Below are 23,123 nucleotides of genomic sequence, written 5' to 3' on the forward strand. Positions count from 1 at the left end.
GTCTGGTTTGCCTACTCTGGAATATGCACCATATCATAGTCCTTCTTTAAGGGTCTCTTTCAAATCTATGATACTATATCTGTGTGTGTGTGTGAGAATCATATCTTATCTATCTATATTTATGACTGGATGGCTCTTTGTCAGGAGGGCTCCGATTACATTTTCGTGCCCTGGTGAAGAAAGTTGGACTGGATGGCCCTAAGTATTTTATGTAGGTCATGGGGGTTCTGTGTGGGAAGTTTGGCCTATTTCTGTCATTTGTGGGTTTCAGAATGCCAAGGTCTATTTCCTCCAAACTCCATCTGTGTTCATATTTAGGCATATGGAATTTTTGTGTCAAGTTTGAGTCCACAGTGCTCTGGATGTAGGTGAACTACAACTCCCAAACTCAAGGTCAATGCCCACCAAACCCTTCCAATGTGTTCTGTTGGTCATGGAAGTCCTGTATGCCATGTTTGGTTCTATTCCATCATTGGTGGAGTTCAGAATGCTCTTTGATTGTAGGTGAGCTATAAATCCCAGTAACTACATATCCCAAATGTCAAGGCCTATTTCCTCCAAACTCCATCAGTATTCGTATTTGGGCATATGGGATATTCGTGCCAAGTTTGGTCCAGATCCATCATTGTTTGAGTCCACAGTGCTCTCCGGATGTATGTGAACTACAACTCCCAAACTCAAGGCCAATGCCCATCAAACCATTCCAGTGTGTTCTGTTGGTCATGGAAGTCCTGTATGCCATGTTTGGTTGAATTCCATCATTGGTGGAGTTCAGAATGCTCTTTGATTGTAGGTGAAATATAAATCCCAGTAACGACAATTCCCAAATGACAAAATCATTTTTTCTGAGTGGAGGACATAAATTGGACTGTTAGGTGTCTTGTGTCCAAATTTCGTGTCAATTCCTCCAGTGGTTTTTGAGTTCTGATGGTAGCACGAACATACATTACATTTTTATTTATATAGATAGATGACTTTACAATACAATATAAAACCATGTATATTGGTATATTTTAACTTGTAATTGCCACTTTGGGTCTCCGTATGGAGGAATAAAGCGGGATATAAATAAATAAATAAATAGGGCGGCTTCCCGTTTAAGAGAGGGATACATTCTGGGTCCAGCCCTTCAGTTGGCCTGCCTACAAGCCCACGAGGAAAAAGAACTTGTAGCGCGCATGCGTAAAGGGGCGGAAACAGACAAGAGAGGGGAGGGGCGTCTGGCCGGCCGGCGTGCGCTTACACTGGGCGCATGCGCGCGGCCTTTCTCCCCTCCCCTGGCTGATTGGTTCTGTCTTTTGCAGCTTTAAAGCGGGGGTGGGGGGTGGGGGCACTGCCTCGCGCGGCCTAGAGGCGCCTCGGCGTGTCTTTGGAGGCCGTTCACTCCGAGGCCTGCTGGGGGGACGCCTGCGCCCCTTCAGGCCTGCCCGCTCTCCTTTTCCTCTGGAGGCCGCGCCTTCCCTTCGGAGCCCCCTCGAGGGCTGGGCCGCAGGGAGAAGGAGGCCGCAAACAGGTGAGCGCCCCCAAGTTGGCCCCCTTTCCCTCAGGCGGGGGCCCCAACATGGAGGCGGCCGAGGAGGCAGGGCCTGGCCGATGCGCCATAGAGGAGGGGCGGGGCTAGAAGTTGGGGGCGTGGCTAGGGTACCACTTGGGCCCAAATGGAGGAATCAAGAGGAGGGGTGGATGGATTGGGAAGCATGGGAATGGTCTGGGAAAAGGTGAGGACCAGTTAACTGGGAATTTTTAGAATACTGTTTATAATTAATCCTATTTTATAATAATAATAATATTAATAATACATCTTTATTTATACCCCACTTTTCGTATATTTGTATATTTTAAATCAGCCATGGACAAACTTTGGCCCTCCAGGTGTTTTGGACTTCAACTCCTACCGGCCGTTAGGAATTGTGTGAGTTGAAGTCCAAAACATCTGTAGGGCCAAAGTTTGCCTATGGCTGATTTAAATAGTTATGCTAATGGTTTTTTGTTAAGCCGCTTTGAGTTAAAGCAGGGTATAAATAAGTATAATACAGTAGAGTCTTGCTGATCCAACATAAGCGGGCTGTCAGAACATTGGATAAGTGAAATGTTGGATAATGAGGAGGGATTAAAATGATAAAAGGTCTGGAGAACAAGCCCTATGAGGAGTGGCTAAAGGAGCTGGGCATGTTTAGCCTGAAGAAGAGAAGGCTGAGGGGGGATATGATAGCCATGTATAAATATGTGAGAGGAAGCCACAGAGAGGAGGGAGCAAGCTTGTTTTCTGCTTCCCTGGAGACTAGGATGCAGAACAATGGCTTCAAACGACTTCTTTGGAAGCTTTTAAACAGAGGCTGGATGGCCATCTGTCAGGGGTGATTTGAATGCAATATTCCTGCTTCTTGGCAGGGGGTTGGACTGGATGGCCCATGAGGTCTCTTCCAACTCTTTGATTCTATGATTCTATGATTAAGGAAAAGCCTATTAAACATCAAAATACGTTACGATTACATTATGATTTTACAAATTAAGCACCAAAGTATGTTTTACAACAAATTGACAGAAAAAGCAATTCAATATACAGTAACGTTATGTAGTAATTACTGTATTTACGAATTTAGCACCAAAACAGATAAGTGTTCTTTCTTTCTCCCATCCTGTACTGTGTTGGATAATACAGAATGTTGGATGAACAAAGGTTGGATCAGAGAGTCTCTACTGTTATCATCTCTTGGGCAGGCATTATTATTATTATTATTATTTTATTTCTTACCTGCCTCTTCATGGCTTGAGGCAGGCTGCAAAACAATTAAAATACATAAACACAGCAAAAACAACACAAATACTTACACTAAAATGTATCTCTGTAAAAGTTACATAACAAAATGTACCTCTCTAAAATACTTGTTAAAATAGAGATTAAACAAAGGGCATGTATTCTGCTGGCTGGAACAGATAGCTCTTCACTTGTGTCTTAAATTCCAACAGCTGATTTAACTGGCAGAGCTCTTCCTGCAGGTCATTCAAGAGGTTGAGATGGTGTTTTCATCCTAACCAATTGTGGCAGGCCCAAAGCAGTGTTGATAAAATGAGAAAAGAAAAGTAATCTGTACATTGAAGTTTTATGACATTCGTTTTGGGTTATTGTTGCTCTTTGGATATCAGAAATATAATGAATGAAATGATTTCATAGACAATGTGGAAGGATTGGTTGGCTTTGGAAGGACTTTGTAGGGTCAAGTGAAGACCCTACAAGTCAAGTGTGAAGGCTTATAAATAACTGAGGAAGGACAGTGTTTATAGAGTTTTCTTTAACAATCAGGATTCAAAATGGATCCTGGAATGGTTCACAGGTGCATGGGAGAAGAAGGAAGTGCGTGGCTAAACAAGGCAGATGAGAGACCTGGTAGATCTCTGTATACCTGAAAAAAGAAACAAACAAACATGGATACCAGAAAGATAGTTTTAGGTGGATCAGTTAAGATGGAATATGAATGACAAATTAATGTGATCCTGAAGATGTTTTTTGTGCTTGTTCACAGAGATAATGCAAAAACTATCAAAAGTTTATATTAAGAATGTAATTATCCTTACGATTGTTTTCACTCTGTACTTATGTGCCATATGTATAATTTTATCCTTGAGGACAACTTCCTAAGCTTTTAACACATTTTTCAAGCCAGATGGGCAGCAAAAAAAGAATCTCTCAAGTTTTGGTGATCTACATTTAGTTTGGATTTTAAAACATGGTTCAGATTTTAAAGAGAATGCTATTATAGTGTGTGCTTAGAACTGGGGCAAACCGGCAAGAAGAAAGGAAAAGGAATCTAGAAAAAGAAATTGAAGAGATTGAAAAAGCATATGTAATAAAGAGAGATACATGAACTTATGTAAGGTTGAGAGCAAAAAAATAAATAAGAGGAATTGGATAAAATGGAAATAGACAAAGTACAAGAAATATATTTAAGGAGGGAATATTTCGAGTTTAGTGATAGGAATTCAAAGATGTTAGCCAAATCCACACAGAAAAAGAAAATGGAAGGCATGATAAATATGATAAAAGATAAAACAGGTAAATTATGTAGAACTATGAAAGAAAAATTGAAGGTATTTGAAGAATTTTATAATGAATTATACCAAGCAAAAGCTAGTTCTATAGAAGCAATTAGGAAATATGTGGAGGAAAATTGGGAGAGTAAGTTGGAGGAGAAAGATAAAGAGCTGCTGGAACAACCTATTAAGAAGACAGAAATAGAGGAAGTTATTAAGAATTTGAAAGTTGGGAAAGCTCCAGGTTTGGATGGCCTAGGGACAGAATATTATAAAAGCTTTAGAGAAGTTTTGACCCCAAAATTATTAGAATTGTATAATGGAATAATGAAGGGAGATAAAATGCCAGAATCATGGAGGAGATCACTAATAATATTAATACCAAAAGCTGACAAAGACTTAACAGACCACGGGTCATATAGGCCCATATCGTTAGTTAATCAAGATGCAAAGATTTTATCTGCTATAATAGCCAATAGAATGAGTAAATGCATGTATACGTATATATAAAAAAGATCAGTGTGGGTTTGTAAAAGGAAGACAAATGTCAAATTTGATAGGGAGAGTATTAAATAAAATTTGTTTGGCTAAAGAGGGGAAGAAAAAAGTAGGGATATTATCATTAGACATTTTCAAAGCTTTTGATTGTGTGGAATGGGAGATATTAAGGGAAATTATGAATAAATTTGGAATGGGAAATAGAATAAAAGGAATTTTAGAACAATATTACTCAAGAAACTCAGCAGTGGTAACTATAAATGATGGAGTGACAAATGAAATAAAAGTGATAAGAGGAACAAGACAAGGTTGCCCTTTGTCACCAATTTTATTTGCCATGGTGATAGAACTGTTTGCAAATGCCATTAGGAAAGACAAGAATCTAGAAGGGTTAGGAAAAAAGGAGAAACAGAGGTGAGTGTATTTGCTGACGACACATTGCTATTTATAGAAAATATGGTAAAGAAAATAGATAAAATAAAGGATCATTTGGAGATATTTGGGAAAATAATAAGTCAGAAATGATGCTACTCAATTATACAAAGAAGAAAAAGACTTTATAGAACAGAGTAAAATGTCAGATACCACTTCCATATTAGCTTATAATAATTTTCTTTAACCCGTATTGATACATTTTTTAAATGTCTTTGTCTCCATAATTGTTGCCACTCTGTTTCGTTTATTTTTATGCCTAAATCTTCTCCTCAAACCTCTTTAAGGATGTTGTTTTTTTGTGTTTCCTTCCTTTATTTCAATTATTATCTTATATATTTTACTAGTTGTTCCTCTCAAATTTCCATGCTCTTCTACAACCCTTCCATTCTGTATTATTTGTTCAAATTGGTTAAGTTTGCTTCCATTTTTATTATTTTTTCCCCCAATTTTTGAGCCATTGTTCTAAATGTATACAATGGAACCATGTCAATTTTATTTCTTTGAACTCTTCCATAATCATTTCCTTCTTCATTCCCACCTTTATCAAATCCCCTATCTTGTCTAACTTTTTTTCCCTTAACTTTTTATCCGTTACTTTTTTTAGATTTTTTGGAAATTTCTTTTCCATTACAATTGGGGTTATAATTGACCCATCCGTTATTAACTTTCTCCTATATTTGTTCCATACTTCTAATGTATTGCTCAGCATTGGGTTTCTAATTTCCCTAATTTCTTTTCTCGTGAACTGTTTGAAAAATATATTCCAAATTTCTTCTTCCACTTCTTCTGAATCTTTACTAAGCCAATCTTTTTGGTTGCGGATTCAATACTGTTAATTGCCGAACTCTTGCCAATTTTATTGCACTGTAAGTGAAGGCCTTTGTAATCCTACTCCTCCTCATGTTTCGGCGACGGACAACGGGCTAGCACTTTAATCAACGGAGGAACTCCTGTGGACTGCTAATTGCAATGTTATATGTGGACCGTCGTGTTAAGCTTGCATTTACACTTTACATCACGCACTTTATAATTTTCTCCAGTAACGGTCAAATGGCCGGGAAAAATTGGAGATGGTTCTATGAATCAGAGGAGTGGAACTATAAGAACGATGAAATTGATAGTTTGCCATCGGGCTGGGTTAATGATATGCTATATAACAGTGCAATTCTAGAGTGTCATGATGTAGAGAAAGGGGGAGGTGGGGAGGGGGAGAGTTCCAGTTCTCGGAGGGCCCCCATAGAAGTTATGATGGGGAGGGGGAGATACGGGAAAGGGAGAGATAAAAAACTAATTCGGCCAATTCGTGAACAAATGCTGAGGAAAATTCCAAAATGTGCTCCTGACTTGGTAAACGTGGGTTCCAAGGTAGATGGTCCTCCGGGATTGAAGGTGGTGCTGTTGAACGCCAGATCTGTCAATGGGAAAACATCAATCATCCAGGATTTGATACTGGAGGAAAAGGCAGATCTGGCGTGCATCACGGAGACCTGGTTGGACGAGGCTGGAGGGGTGAATCTCACCCAGCTTTGCCCACCAGATTATGCTGTGCAGCACCAACCGAGATCCGGGGGGCGGGGAGGCGGAGTTGCAATAATCTATAAAGATTCCATCTCCTTGGTCAGAGGCCCAGCCTTACAGTCGACCTTGTTTGAATGTGTCCACCTGAGGCTAGGGGACCAGGACAGAATAGGGCTGTTGTTGGTGTACCGACCACCCCGCTGCACCTCAACAGCCCTACCTGAGGTTGCAGAGTTGGTCTCAGGCCTGGCATTGGAGTCCCAGCGGCTTGTTGTGCTGGGGGACTTCAATGTACATGCAGAGTCCACTCTTTCAGGAGCAGCTCAGGACTTCATGGCCACCATGGCAACTATGGGGCTGTCCCAACTAGTATCTGGCCCTACCCATTGTGCTGGACACACACTTGACCTGGTCTTCTGTCAGGGCTGGGAAGAAGGTGGCGGGGTGGAGGAGTTGTCAATCTCTCCTTTGCCATGGACCGACCACCATCTGATAAGAATTATACTCGTTGCAACATCTAACCTCCGCAGGGGCGGTGGACCCATTAAGATGGTCCGCCCCAGAAGGCTTATGGATCCAGAAGGATTCCTGATGGCTCTTGGGAATGTTTCCGCTGCCTTGGATGGTGATTCTGTCGATGCCCTGGTCGCTCACTGGAATAGGGAGCTGACTAGGGCAATAGACACGATTGCTCCGGAGCGCTCTCTCTTAAGTCGCCGAGCGAAACCTGCCCCTTGGTTCAACGAGGAGCTGGTGGAGCTAAAGCGAACAAAGAGATGGCTAGAGAGCGTGTGGAGGAAAGAGCCCAGCGAGCCAAACCGAACACGTCTACTCCTTTATCTAAGGGCGTATGGCGCGGCAATAGAGGCCGCGCAAAATGCTTCCTATTCGGCCAATATTGCGTCTGCAAGGAACTGTCCGGCAGAACTGTTTCGAGTAGTCAGAGGGTTGTTGAATCCCACCTCGAGTGGGTCCCCTGACGACTCGGCAGCGCGCTGTGAAGCATTTGCTCAGTACTTTGCGGACAAAGTCGCTTTGATCCGCGCGGGCTTTGATACCACATTAACTGCGGTCTCTGAGGATGTAACTCAAGCATCTGCTTGTCCAGTTTTGTTGGATTCGTTTCAATCTGTTCCACTCGACGCGGTCATCAGGGTTCTGGGAGAGGCGAGACCTACCACATGCATCCTAGACCCCTGCCCTTCCTGGCTGGTAAAAGAAGCCAGATGGGGTTTGGCAGAGTGGGTAAAGGTGGTGGTTAATGCCTCCCTTCGGGAAGGCAAGATTCCAGGCAGCCTAAAACAAGCTGTAATTAAACCGCTGTTGAAAAAACCATCACTAGACCCCACTCAATTCGTCAACTTTCGGCCAGTTTCCAATCTCCCCTACTTGGGCAAAGTCTTGGAACGTGTGGTGGTCTCGCAACTCCGGGAATTCCTGGTGGACACGGACTATCTAGATCCGGCACAGTCGGGCTTTAGGCTGGGACATGGTACTGAGACAGCATTGGTCGCCTTAGTTGATGATCTGCGCCGGGAACTGGACAGGGGGAGTGTGTCCCTGTTGGTTCTACTGGACCTCTCTTTGGCCTTCGATACTGTCGACCACGGTATCCTTCTGGGACGCCTCGCGGGAATGGGTCTCGGGGGTACTGCCTTGCAGTGGCTCCGGTCCTTTCTTGAGGGTCGCTCCCAGAAGGTGTCACTAGGGGACTCCTGCTCGACTCCTTGGCCATTGCACTGTGGAGTCCCACAGGGCTCAATACTTTCCCCTATGTTGTTTAACATTACCCTGAAGCCGCTGGGAGAGATCATCCGGAGTTTTGGGGTGCGATGTCATCTGTACGCAGATGATGTCCAACTCTATCACTCTTTTCCACCTACCACTAAGGAGGCTGTTCAGGTCATGAACCGGTGCTTGGCCGCTGTCTCGGACTGGATGAGGGACAACAGATTGAAACTAAATCCAGACAAGACAGAGGTACTCCTGGTCAGTCGTAAGACCGAACAGGGTACGGGGTTACAGCCTGTGCTGGACGGGGTCACACTCCCCCTAAAAGCTCAGGTACGCAGTCTGGGAGTTCTCCTAGATTCATCGCTGAGCCTGGAACCCCAAGTCTCAGCGGTGGTCAGGGGAGCTTTCGCACAATTAAAACTTGTGCGCCAGCTGCGTCCGTACCTTGGGAGGGCTGACTTGGCCACGGTAGTACACGCTTTGGTTACATCCCGCTTAGATTACTGCAACGCTCTCTACGTGGGGTTGCCTTTGAAGACTGCCCGGAAGCTGCAGCAAGTCCAACGCGCGGCAGCCAGATTACTAACGGGGGCTGGGTACAGGGAGCACACCACTCCGCTGTTACGCCAGCTCCACTGGCTGCCAATTAGCTTCCGAGCACAATTCAAAGTGCTGGTGTTGACCTATAAAGCCCTAAACGACTCCGGCCCTGTTTACCTCTCCGAACGTATTCTCCCCTACGAACCACCAAGATTACTAAGATCATCTGGAGAGGCCCTGCTCTCGGTCCCACCAGCCTCGCAAGCGCGGCTGGTGGGGATGAGGGACAGGGCCTTCTCGGTGGTGGCCCCACGACTCTGGAACTCTCTCCCTCTGGAGGCCAGAACCGCCCCATCCATCCTAACATTTAGGAAACGGGTGAAGACGTGGCTGTGGAGTCAGGCCTTCAAGGAATGAGACAACATCATAGGACTCTGGATGGAAGTGGATATAGATCCTTCTTATTAGGACGACTGACCATTGTAGTTTTATATTTAGTGTTTTTAAAGTTGTTTTGTAATTTGTGATATATGATATTTTAATGAATGTATATGTTTTTATGGCTGTAAACCGGGCTGAGTCCCTCGACAAGGTTGAGAAGCTCGGTATACAAAACTGCGAAATAAATAAATAAATAAATAAATCTGCTCCCTCTTTTTTAACCATTCCTTCTATAGCCAATCTTAATCTACTTGCCTCATAATATTTTTCAATATTAGGTAGTGCTAATCTTCCCTCTTTTTATGATCTGTACCATAACTGTTTATTTAATCTATTTCTTTTACTAACATTGCAGTGCTTATTTATCATTTGTTGCTATCTGTTTAGTTCTTCTTCTGTGATTAGAAGTGGCAGCATCCTAAATATAAAATTTATCTTTGGAAGTATTTTCATTTTTACTAATGTTATCCTTCCAAACCAAGATAATCGTATATCTTCATACTCTATTAACATTTTCTGAACTTCTTTCCTCAATGTTACTACATTTACCTTTTCCATTTCTTTTACATCCTTTGTTATTATTACTCCCAGGTATTTTAATTTATTCTTAATTCGTATTCCCATTTTACTCTGTTCTATAAAATATTTTTCATCTTTCTTTGTATAATTGAGTAGCATCATTTCTGACTTATTCCAATTAACTTGTAAACCAGTTGTTTTCCCAAATATCTCCAAATGATCCTTTATTTTATCCATTTTCTTTACTATATAAATAGCAATGTATCATAAGCAAATAGATCTGTTTTACATGTTTTTTTAAAAAAAAATTATTGGTTTTTTTCCCACTCCCAGCCTCCCCTCCTTGTATATACAATTTATACATCAAACTACAGAAGTTACATTTGAAATATCAGTCTCGGTCTTAATTTTTCTACTCTACATCTTAACACATTTTCTAAATAATTCCTAACTGGTTCCCACATCCTCTTAGTTATTGTGACCTTTTCAATTTTATCTATGTTATTCCTTTTACAATTTGTTATTTCCACATTTAACATATTAACTATATAATTAAACCAATTAGTCAGTGTCAATTTTGTTTTATCCTTCCAACCCCTCACCAATACAATTTGTGCACATGCTATTAATTTCTCAACCATTTTTTTTCCTTTTGTATATTCTTTGCTTCTGTTATCTGTGCATGTAGTACATTTTTATTAACCACTAGGTGTCCCTGCCACGCATCTGGTGATCTGGAAAATAAAGTAATGAGAAAATGTTGGTTTCTAATATATGTAATTCCTTTATGCTTGTGAGTAAACAGTATTTCTTGTTGTTTCTTTGTCAGTGTTGACGTGGAGAGTGTCTGGTTTGCCTACTCTGGAATATGCAACATATCATAGTCCTTCTTTAAGGGTCTCTTTCAAATCTCTGATACTATATCTGTGTGTGTGAGAGAGAATCATATCTATCTATATCTCTGGCTGGATGGCTCTTTGTCAGGAGGGCTCTGATTACATTTTCATGCCCTGGTGAAGAGAGTTGGACTGGATGGCCTTAAGTATTGTCTGTTGGTCATGGGGGTTCTGTGTGGGAAGTTTGGCCTATTTCTGTCGTTTGTGGGTTTCAGAATGCTCTTTAATTGTAGTGAACTATAAATCCCAGTAACTACAAATTCCAAATGTCAAGGTCTATTATGGGATTCAGAAACTCAGCAGAATTAAAATTTGTATCTTCTAGTTTCTTTTGGATATATTCTAGCTTGGAACATATCAAGTTTAGAGTGTCCAGAGCTAAGAAAATTTGTTTGGCAAAGAGTTCATAAACAGTTATAGATTCCTTATGTTCAGTGGGGTTAATCACAGTGCTACTATCAGCATCCATTTTCCCCTTGTCTTCAGTTATCTCCTCAAGGCAGCTATCAGCCAAGTTGTCTTGAAGTAGCTCATACTTTTTTCTACAAAAAAGATCAGCTATAGAGCCCTCCCTTGGAGAAACCTCTGCATTCTTTAGCAATTTACTTGGATTGCCATTCTGTCCACCTGAGGGAGGCTGATCTCTCTTCCTTTTTCCCATTACAAATTAAAGGGGAGAGAATCAACAAGTCTTGTCAGTGATTAAAAGCTGCAGTCAAAATGAGAGTAAAACAAAGTTAAAAATATAAAAAATGCCAAAAGAGCACCAAAAAGAAACTGATAAGACACAGTCTGAAATTAGGCAAGGCCAATTTTCTAGTCAACATTCAACAGTAAACAAAAGAACCACAAGGATAACAGAATCTCGCCATTCTGAAACAAAACATCTTAAATTCAGTCCTTGTCAACTGGAATTTTGTATTTCACCAAAGGACCATGTACTCTACTCTCTAAGTCTTTTGCTGGGCACTCCAATAAGACAGATAAATCTTCATTCATTGAATGACAGTTCCATAAAAGACAGTTCCATAAAAGATTTATCGTAGCCTTTACCAGTCCTCAAATCCCACAAATGTTACTTTCTCTGCGTTCACATTTACACCATAAATTTGGAATTTTCATAAACAGAGTGTTCGAGGAGGCTGAAAAAAGACCTCTTATTAGAAATCTTACTAGAAATGACATAACAAAAAGTGGGCCAACTTCTGTCATCCATCACAAACTGCCCCTCTAAGCCCCAGATAAATCCCTCAGGGAAAATGCACTAGTCATATCCTACCAAATATCCTAACTGGAAGAAACAGCTACAACTGGAAGCTACAACATCAAAACTGGAATTCTTGAACCAAATTTAGAGAGAGATTTGCCACCTTTATCCAGAACAAAAACAATGAAGATGAACTTGCCCTTTTAAAAACATTCCAAAAGCTAAACAAGGAAGGGCAAACAGCAATAACTGAATGCCTAGATGACTTAGTCAACACGCTAAACAGTCCTTCAAATTTACCGACACCCCTGGCGCCTGCAGAACAAATTCCAACATCCAGCCAGAGAAAATCAAAATCAAGAGTAACCAAATCTGCCAACGATCCTAGTGAAAACTGCCATAAATTCCAAAAGACACAGCAGAGGAAATTAGATTCTTTCTATAACTCAGGAAAACAGATTGGCCCCAATAATCCAAGCACAGCAATCCCAAGTGCTCAAACAACACTTCATAGAATGACATAAAAATCGATCAATAAACCAAGTGAGCCTTGCATGCAAATCCACAATGAAGGCAATAAATCAACAGTCAGAGAATTAAAAACAAAAAAAAAAACTGGTCCAGACAAGTATACCTGAACTTTCGATATCTAGATTCTGAGGAATTAGGCCAAAATGATACTACCATACAAGTACCCGATATTAAGACCAGCCTCCTACCAGCCAGAACTAAAGCAGGAACAAGTATTGCCACAAAAGAGCTCCAAAGGGAAGCCACAGATAAACCATCTTCTATCAATTTGCCTGTGTAAATGGGGGCAGCCAAGAGTGCAATTGGCTGCATCTTTATAGATTCCCAAGGCTTACTCCACTAAATAGAGGTGGGCCCTCCCCAACCTACTACACCCGAGAAAACCACCTCAGTCCGTAGCCCGGCACCTACTGCACCTGTAATTCAACTGGAAAGAGTGCAATGACTAAGCTCAAGTCCAAAAACTCTATTCATATCGTGGAACATAGCGGGCTGGGGGAGAAAAATAACAAATTGTTATTTCCTAAAGTTCCTCAAAAGTGCATCAGTAATTGCTCTCCAAGAAACCTGGGCCCTAAAGGAGGTCGATATCGCAGGGTACCGTATATTCAACTTACCAGCCGCTAAATCAAAGACCCAAAGGGGGGGGGGGGTTGGCTATAGCCATTTCATTAAATATAGCTGCCTCCAGTTTAACAAATCTTCCACCATTGGCACAAGCAGTCCGGTTAACTTTTGCAACCAGAAAAATAGTATTTGTTAACACCTATATCCCAAACAGCCTGGGGAAAAATGAAACAGCTACTTACTGGGACAAATTAACACCCTACATACTAGATTTAAAGTCCGAGAATCCCTCTTGTGATTTTATTATAGGGGGCAACTTTAGTGCTAGAGTAGGGTCTAGTCTGGTGAACCTGATGAGAGAAGAGGGCCTGGATGAAGACCCCTTCTACTCTTTACTAACTCCAGAAGCCCGACGCTCTAAAGACCAAGTATGCAACCAAGCCGGGAAATGCTTCATCAAAATGGCTACGCAGCTCAACCTGTTTTGGTTAAATGGGCTTATTCAATTTCCCAACTCTGATGAATATACCTTTGTGTCTTCGAGAGGCTCTAGTGTAATAAACTATTTTTTGATTTCACCCTCCATGGCAAGCAGCATTGATACATTTGCTGTAGAAAACTATTTACTTAGTGATCATCTCCCCCTTCTCCTCACTCTAGACTTGGAGCAAAGTAATACTTTCTCACTCGAACAAACATGCCAACAACACACTAGACTGAAGTGGAATGAAAGGACGAAGGAGATGTGCCTAGATATATTAAGCTCTAATGAAGTGATGTACATGGAAGCTATGATAACTGAAAGCTTAGCTTGCGAGGAGGCAATCATTGGGTTTGAATCCCTTGTTAAATCTATCTTTCTGAAATTACATGATTGGCAAAGAACACTGAGGCAACCTAGTGCCTGACCAAAAAACTGGTTTGACAAAGAGTGCATAATGATAAATAAACAGATTCGCTCACATTACAACGATTATCTCACCACCCCAAACAATTTCCTCCTTTTAACAATTAGAGAGTCTAAGCAACAGCTCCAGCTGCTTATGGTCCAAAAGCATAAATCCTGCATCATAGCTGACTGGAAGCAGCTGCTGGGGGCACCACAATGAAATGATACCAAGAAGTTCTGGTCAATAGTAAACAGAACAAACAGTCCACTCAGGGCAGATATCTCCCTAGAGAGATGGGTCGAGCACTTCTCAGAATTGTTTGGTGGAATAAACCCTCCCCAAGAAAATGATGACAGTGGAGCTTTAGTGGGACCCAGCTGGGAGCCGGTCACATGCCAAGAAATCATCAACTTGATACACAACCTAAAGTCAAATAAGGCCCCAGGCAGTGATGCCATTATCCCTGAAATACTGAAGGCAAACCCTCTATGGTGGGCAAACCTGCTAGCAAACCTTTTTACAAGGATCACTGAAACAGGGTCCATGCCAAAGGCATGGACCTCCTCCATAATGGTCCCAATATTCAAAAAAGGAAACCAAAATGATCCAACAAACTATCGACCTATTAGCCTGCTCTCTGTAATAGGAAAGATGTATGCCAAGCTTCTCCAGACTAGGCTAGAATCATGGATCAACCAAAACAACATAATTGGCCCCGAGCAAGCAGGATTTTCTAAGGGGAAATCAACATTAGATCAGATCCACATCTTGGCTCACCTAGCCAACAAATACTCTAAAAGTTGTCCTAACAAGCTAAATGTGGCCTTCTTGGACCTCAAGGGGGCATTTGACTCTGTGAACAGAAAAAAGCTTTGGGAAAAACTAGCAGCCCTTAATATTGACCCAAGACTTCTCTTTTTGATTAAGAAACTGCATAACCAAAATCTATGCCAGATAAAAGACCACAGGGGATTCCTGTCAAACACGATCCTGGTCCAAAAGGGAGTCAAAAAAAGGGTGCGTACTAGCCCCACTCCTCTTCAACATCTTCTTGCATGATCTCCCTATAGCCCTGGCCCAAGTAGACGGGCATATTCCCAAGATTGGCCCTAAGCATGTTCCCCTCTTGCTATTTGCGGATGATGCAGCCCTACTATCCCTCTCCCATGTGGGTTTAAAAAGACTCCTGCAAAAATTTGTTGATTTCTGTGAGATGAATGAACTGCAGGTGAATTATGATAAAACCAAGATCCTGGCTTTTGGGAAAAGCAATAAAAAACAAGTCTGGAAGATAAAGGGCCACTATATCGAGCAAGTAAAACATTTCAAATTCCTAGGACTTTGGTTCAGTAACAACCTGTCATGGTCCACCCACTTAAAATATACATTGGCCCGTGCCGAATCAAGCGGCAGTGCTACCAGGAGGTTTTTCCACTCCCGGGGCAACCAATATATCCCCCTAGCTCTGCAAGTCTTCCAAGCAAAGGCAATGTCACAACTACTCTATGGAGCACCCATTTGGTTAACCCCTGATAACAGTGCCATCAGATCTTTCCACTCGAAATTCCTCCACAAATTATTTGGTGTCCCAAACTGTGTCCTGTATGCAGTTCTATGTCTAGAATCTGGTCAATATTCTATAGAGGCCACTATCTGGCTAAACACTATTACATTTTTTTTCCTCCACTCCTATAAATAGCCCAACCGCGGGGCTGCGATCCAGTTCATTTAATCCGCCGCAAAGAAGCAGCAACGGACAGACTTATTAAGAAATAATAATGACTACATCTTTTAAGAAATGCATTTCATGTCCGATTAAAATACCGGACAATGATTCTCATGTGCAATGTATGGCCTGCCTGGGGGAAATCCACCTCTCCCAGGCGTGTGATATATGTCAGGCTTTTACGCCCTAGACAAAGAAAAATAGAGAATTAAGATTGAAGGCCGCATTATATGAGCAAGCCCTTCTTCCGACTCAAAAAGAAGCAGAAGGGACACCAAATGTGAAGGCCATAAAGAAAGTACAAGCAGTAACAAGACCCAAGGACTTGCAAACCACGCTTAGGAAGAAGAAAAGAGCCAAGCCGCAGCTCCCTTCATGGGAGGAAAAAATGGCGCCACAGGCAGCGATCGGAAAGAATCGCGCGGCAAAAGAAACTTCTTTGCAAGAAGAAAGCCAGGCAGGGGCTGAAGGGGCGACCCTTCCAATGCCCACTGAACAAACTAAGAAGGGCCTGGTGGCTGACTCAGAGACCACCGAATCCCCACCTACCTTGACAAGGGCCTTGAATGGGGACCATGATTCAGCGGATGCCCCGATACCGACGGCCTCAGTATCGGGGCTGCTAGGCAGACCATGTGGGGCAATTTCCCCAAGACGCGCAAGAGCACGTCCTCCATCTCATAGTTCAGCCGAAGAAGTGGGAAGATGTCGACGTGGGAGGTGGTCCCTTTCGAGGAGCACCACAAACTCCTCCTCTAACTCCTCCCCTTCTCCAAAAAGGGGAAGAAAACATAGGAGCAGGAGGCATAGAAGCAAGGCTCCCTTAGTAAAGAGTACTGGCCAGTATTGGCAGCCACCCAAGCCTCCAAAGGAAGGCTATTGGCAACTTATGCCTCAAGGGCAAATGATTTTTTGTGCAGGCCCCAATCCTTATGTGTTAAAGAGAAGTGCTGGGGGCAATCATAACATGAGACACATGAGTCAAATTGGAGATGACTATGAGGATCCCCTAGAGGGCCCCTCTACACCCAACTCAAGACTGAGCCTTAATGGACATCAAGAGACTATACTGGGCTTATCTGAGTCATCAGATGAGAACCCAATATTTCTGGAGGAAGCAAAAGAAAAGGAGCAGGATAAATCTAATGCTGAAGAGTATTAGAAATTTAATGCTATATTATCAAGGATGATAAACCTTCGCGCGCGCAGGCAGCAATGGACACTCACGAGCTTGCTCACTCCAACTGACCGTTAGAGCAGCCCCGCCCTTTTCTCTCCACTCCTATAAATAGCCCAACCGCGGGGCTGCGATCCAGTGGGGGGGGGGGATGTGTGAATTCACAGGCTACCACTCGGGAGACTATGTTTACAGGTAAGCAACCTATTTTTTCCCCACGTAGCTAGCCTGTGAATCACACATTTTGTAGACTAGCGAGCTGCTAACCTCGGTGGAGGGAGTCATGCCATAGCTGAGAAAAGAACAGCTCGGCTGAAGGCTGCATCACTCTTCGATGCCACATCCAGTTTGTAGTGTGTCATAAAAGTTGAAGGAGTAGACCAGGTCGCAGCTCTGCACACCACGTCTAGAGGTACCCCATTCAGGAATGCAGTTGATGTCGCCACCACTCTCATGGAGTGAGCTTTCACCTTCAAAGGTAAGTCTTTCCCTGCCAAAACATAAGCTTTATGAATGGTCAAAACTATCCACAATGATAAGCGCTGGGATAACACTGGGAGACCTAAGGAGTCCCTCCGGTATTTCAAGAATAATCTCGGGGATTACCCGATGTTCTATCTAAATAAAAGGCGAGAGCCCTCCTGACATCTAATAAATGCAAAACCTTTTCCAAAGGTGAGGTGGGATTTTGAAAAAGGGCTGGCAGCACTATCTACTGGGAGAACCATGATGGCGGCAGGTCGGGTGCTTTGAGAGCTCTGAAGAGCACCAACCTCTCCTTCAGCCGGTGGGCGATTTCGCCCCCACCCTGGGATGGATCGAGGTCCTGGGGGTCGCTAAACCAGGCAGTGGCATCGACGGCCTCATAAGACTCTTTCCCCTCAAAGGCAGGAGTCGAGTGGGCCCGGTAAAACACTGCGGTAAGCGGACTGAGGAGATGGGAAGCTGGCCGACAGGCTAGCACTCAATGCCAGCCCTGCTCACTTTTAAAGAAAAAAAATAATCTACAAAGAAGCATCTGGAGAAGGGAACCAGCTACAAGGAAATGTAAGTTTCTAAAGAAATAATCAGTTTCTCAATGGAAAGCAAACTCTTACTCTGAAAATAAAAGAATTTACTGATAAATCAGAAAATCAAAGAAAGAGAAACCAGACTCCTCCATAGCTTCCTAACTGTTGGAAAGAAAGCAATAAAGAAGTGGAGAAGAGCTACATAAGCTGCGTAAGGGTAAAGAAGATAGTATACAGACTAAAGTCAGAATATAGAACAACATTGGACTTAAAGGGTGATTAAATTCACTAATGAATTAGACTTACTGGACCTAGTGGACTGATTGAACTGTCCAATCCACCGGACTTGGATGTGGTGAAAGAAATAAGAATATAAAGTAACAGCAAAGATAGAGAAAATCATTACAAATTATCTTAAAGACACTAACTAAATAGATTAATTATATAACGAAGTTGCTGGCTCCCGTGCTTCCATGCCTTAGCGAACAACGGAGTAATTAACTTAAAGAAGCAAAATTAAATAATGAAATAATCAGGTAAAGAGAAAGAAGAACCCGCTGACCTTGAGGCAAGATTGTTGTGTCTTCGCCATCAGGCTTCTTGTAAACAAAGGTGATCCATCTGAGAGAGTGGAGAGAGCGAGCAGATAAGCGACCACGAGGAGGAAGCCGGGGGAAAGCTCGCGAGGCAGGGGAAAGCTCGCGAGAAAAAGCGGGGAGAAACGAGATTTAGAAGGGAGACCTAGAGCAAAGAACAACAGAGTGACGAGCTCAAGAGGAGCTCAAGAGAAAGAGAGCTACGGAAGTGACGAAAGCAACAAAAACATCTATAGAGAGATGAAACACAAGAAGATAAGAAAGGGTAGAAGCTAATCAAGGAAAGGAAAGAAACCACAGCACCAGGAAAAGCGGAAATTAGGAAAAGAAAAGAGGTAAATTAATATATATACTACAAATAAACAAACGAAAATAATAACAATAATAAATAATAACTAAAAAGTAAAAAATAAAATAAAAAGAATAAAAATACAATAATAATAATAATAATAATAATAATATCTCAGAAGACATCAGAAGAAAGAAGAAAGTGAACAAAAAGGAATTAACGTGACTGAAGGTGATCCAAAATAAAATAAAATAAATTTAAAAAGGATCTAAAAAACAAGATAGCTTACAAAAGGACTTCGAAAAAATACGACAAAACAGGAAGAACAACAGAAAATATTCCGAGAGGACATGTTAAGAATGAACAAAGAACTAACGGTGGAAATAGGCTCAGTCAAAGACGAGATGAAACAAATACATGAAGAGATCAAGGAAATAAAGACTGATAAAGATAAAATAGAAGAATCACAAAAGATGCTTGAGAAGAAAGTACAAAAGATAGAAACAAAGAACCAAAAGATGGAAGAAGAGCAAGAAAAACAAGAAATGAAAGAAATGGAATTCCAATTAAGATTCAGGAATATTTTAGAAGAAACCAAAGAAGATACTCGACAAATAGTAATAAACTTGATTGCACCCCTGCTTCAACTAGAGCAAGGAGAGGTAGACAAAGAGATTGATAGAGTGTACAGGGTGACCACGAACTTTTCGAAAAGAAACAACACCCCAAGAGATATCATAGTTCATTTTGTGAGAAAAAAGACACGTGATGAAATTTTGAAGGAGAAAAGCAAGACACCGGTACTCTACAAAGACAAGAGAGTGACAATAATGAAAGCATTTCCTCAATCGATACTAAATAGAAGATGGAAATATTTTTTCCTAACTGATGAATTAAAAAGAAGACAAATAAGATTCCGTTGGGAGAAAGTCGAAGGACTGATGGTGACATACAATGGGGAAAAAATTTGGCTGACCTCCGAGGACAAAGCCCAACAATTCTACAAGGACCTGAGAAAGGATAATGATGATACACCTACAAAACGTAATTCTTCAGAAAGGAGACATAAGAAGAGACGCTTCTCATCCCCGGAAGTGATGATGAAGGCACTCAGACAACAGGTACTCAACCGTGACAGATCCGAAACAACAGAAGATGAGTCAGAAGAACCACGAGAATCGGAAAGTGAAGGAATTAACTAAACAAATAAAATGTTTAACTTTAAATGTGAATGGTCGGAATTCTTCTTCTAAAAGGAAAAAAATATTTAATCAAATCAGGAAAGGATATTACGATCTAGTAGCATTACAGGAAACACATATTTCACATAGACATGTCGCCCATCTAACTTACGAAAAACTAGGCAAAGCCTTCTATTCTTCGACATTGGAAAAGAAAAAAGGGGTGGTAATATATAGCAAAGAGTCCTTAAGTGCAGAGTTAGCTTTCAAAGATTCAGAAGGCAGGTTAGTGGGAGTGCTAATAAAACAAGAAGAACAAAATTTATTAGTATGCAATGTATATGCCCCAAACGGCTCAAAAGGCAAATTTGTGTCAGAACTAAAAAATAAAATTGAAGAGACAGAATTTGACCACCTGATTGTCCTGGGGGACTTTAACGGTGTATTAAACAAACATTTAGATAAGACAAAAATATAAAAAAAAACATGTAAAAGACAACGTAAGCACACTACCCCAAATTTTTTTGAAATTAAAAGAAGAATTTGATTTAGAAGACGCATGGCGAATTCATAATGGAAACAAAAAAGACTTTAGCTTCTATTCTCATAGACACCAAAGTTGGTCTAGAATAGACATGATTTGGACGTCAAAAACACTAACACCTAAAATTAGAGATATAAAGATATTAGCAAGAGAATTATCAGATCATGGGGCCCTAGTGATGACCATAAATAAAAAGCCTGGTCAGAAAAGATGGAGATTGGATAATAACCTTCTAAAAACAGAAGAGGATATTATGAAAAATAAAAAAATAATTAAAGAATTCTTTGAAATCAATGACACACAAGAGATAAGAATAGAAACACTTTGGGACACATGCAAAGCGGTAATAAGGGGAAACCTCATTCAGCAACAAGCAACCAAGAATAAGATAAAAAGGCAGGAAATGAATAAAATAGATAAGAAACTAGAGGAAACAGAGAGTAAATTAAAAAGAAACCCGAAGGACGAGGACATAAAGAGACAGATTGGAGAAATAAAAAAACAAAAACACCACCTAGAATTAGACCAATGGGCAAAACAATTGAAATTTTTAAAACAGAAAGAATTCCAGAATGCAAATAAACCTGGGAAGTGGTTATCGAGAAGGCTGAGAAAGAAGAAACAAACTAACCAAATCACAAAGCTCGTTACAAATAACAAATTAAGCACCACGGACCAAGAAATAGGGAACGATTTTTATGAGTTTTACAATGACTTATATGCAGAAGACCTGACTAGTATAGATGAGATAACAGAATATATTGGCAAACAGAAATTAGAAAAAAATAACTGACCATCAGAGAGAAATTTTAGATAAAGGGATAACAACGGAAGAAATACAGAATGCAATAAGAAAGTAGAAGCCGTCAAAAGCCCCGGGCCCTGACGGTTTTACAGCTATCTTTTACAAGACAATGACAGAAGAGATTAGCCCCTATTTGAAAGTCCTAATGAATAAGATTATGACAGATCAGAGTATCCCTGAGACCTGGAAAAAGGCCAACATAACGTTAATAAAGTAAACACAGAAGAAACAAATATCAAAAATTATAGGCCCACATCGCTGCTTAACCTGGACTAAAAATTTTTTTCATATATATTAGGCAAAAGAGTCAAACTGGTGAACTGGTGAACTGGATAGATGAAGATCAAGTCAGGTTCCTACCGGAACGACATATTAAAGAAAACATAAGAAATATCTTAAACGTAATCGAATAGTATGAGACTAATCACGAAAAAGAAATGGCTTTAATGACAATCGACGCTGAGAAGGCTTTCGATAATATAAATTGGAACTTTTAAAAAATATTATTCAAAGAATTAGATATTGGCCACAACTTTCAAAATGCAATAGAAGCAATATATAAGGAGCAAAACGCAACAAACTGGGTAAATGGCATACCGTCCAAAGAAATTACAATTAAGAGAGGGACAAGACAGGGATGTCCCCTATCACCCTTTATCTTTATCATGTCATTAGAGATATTATTGAGAAATATAACAGAAAACAAACAACTTCAGGGACTGAACATTGGAAGACAAAGGTATAAATACAGGGCATATGCAGATGACCTGATATGTATAATGGAAGATCCAAGAGAAAATTGCTTAAATTGGCTGAAGGTTATTGATGAATTTGGGAAGATAGCAGGGTTCAAAATGAATAAGACGAAGACGAAGATACTAACAAAAAATATGTCCAAGGAAAATAAAAAGAAATTGGAGGAATTATCAGGAATTCAAATATGTACAAAAATGAAGTATTTAGGAGTGTGGATAACTGCAAAAAACTCTCAACTATTAAAGAACAATTATTAAGCCAAATGGATAGAGAGAAAGAAAGATTTGAATAATTGGAAACACTTAAATTTATCAATTCTGGGGAAAATTGCTACAATAAAAATGAATGTGCTACCGAAAATGTTGTATCTCTTTCAGAATATACCCATAATCAGAAATAATAAATTATTTGACAATTGGAGCAAGGAGATTTCAAAATTTATCTGGAATGGTAAAAAACCAAGGATCAAGTATACAAATATGATAGATCAAAGGAATAGAGGAGGAATGGGACTGTCTGATCTAAAATTATACTATGAGGCAAGCGGACTCTCTTGGGTGAAAGATTGGATTTCACTTAAAAAAGAATATTAACAATTGAAGGCTTCGACCTGAGATTTGGGTGGCATTCTTACCTGTGGTACAATCAAACACTAAAAGAAAAAAAAATTAACAATCACTTTATCAGGGCAGCATTAATAAAGATTTGGAATAAATACAAAACGAGAATGTATTTAAAAACACCAAGATAGGCATCACCACTAGAAGCGAAGCAAAGAAGATTATTAGGATGGACCAATTGGCCAACATATAAAGATGTATTAAGGAAAAAAGATAATGAAATACAATTGAAGACAAGGGAAGAGATAAACACCCAATTTGCAAATGTATCTTGGTTTCAATACCTACAACTTAAAGAATATTACAACTTAGACAAAAAATTAGGCTTCATGACAAAGGAAGACATATGGGACAAAATCTTAGGAAAGAAGAAAAAACATAACAACAATCTATAACAAATTACTAGAGTGGGCCACCGAAAAAGAAGTAATAAAAGAATGTATGATTAAGTGGGCTAAAAATATTGGAAGACAGATACAATACAAAGAATGGGAAAAATTTGGACAAAAAAGATCCGGTACACTTACTCGACCGACATGCAGGAAAACTAGTTAAAATTTTTTTATAGGTGGTACATGACGCCACAAAAATTCATAATGTATGATAGTGTT

The 23,123-nt window shown here is 40.7% G+C and overlaps 1 protein-coding gene across 1 annotated transcript in view; it reads left to right on the forward strand.

Moving 5' to 3' along the window:
* Nucleotides 1-1,460: 1,460 nt before the first annotated feature.
* LOC137095694 (zinc finger MYM-type protein 4-like) overlaps nt 1,461-23,123 on the forward strand; it is a 154,912-nt gene continuing 133,249 nt past the window's right edge. The window contains exon 1 of the mRNA XM_067462491.1: nt 1,461-1,513. The gene's annotated coding sequence lies outside the window, so the exon portion shown is untranslated. The remainder of the gene's footprint in view (nt 1,514-23,123) is intronic.

This window comes from Anolis sagrei, chromosome Y, assembly GCF_037176765.1.
Source record: "Anolis sagrei isolate rAnoSag1 chromosome Y, rAnoSag1.mat, whole genome shotgun sequence".
Taxonomy (NCBI): Eukaryota; Metazoa; Chordata; class Lepidosauria; order Squamata; family Dactyloidae; genus Anolis; species Anolis sagrei.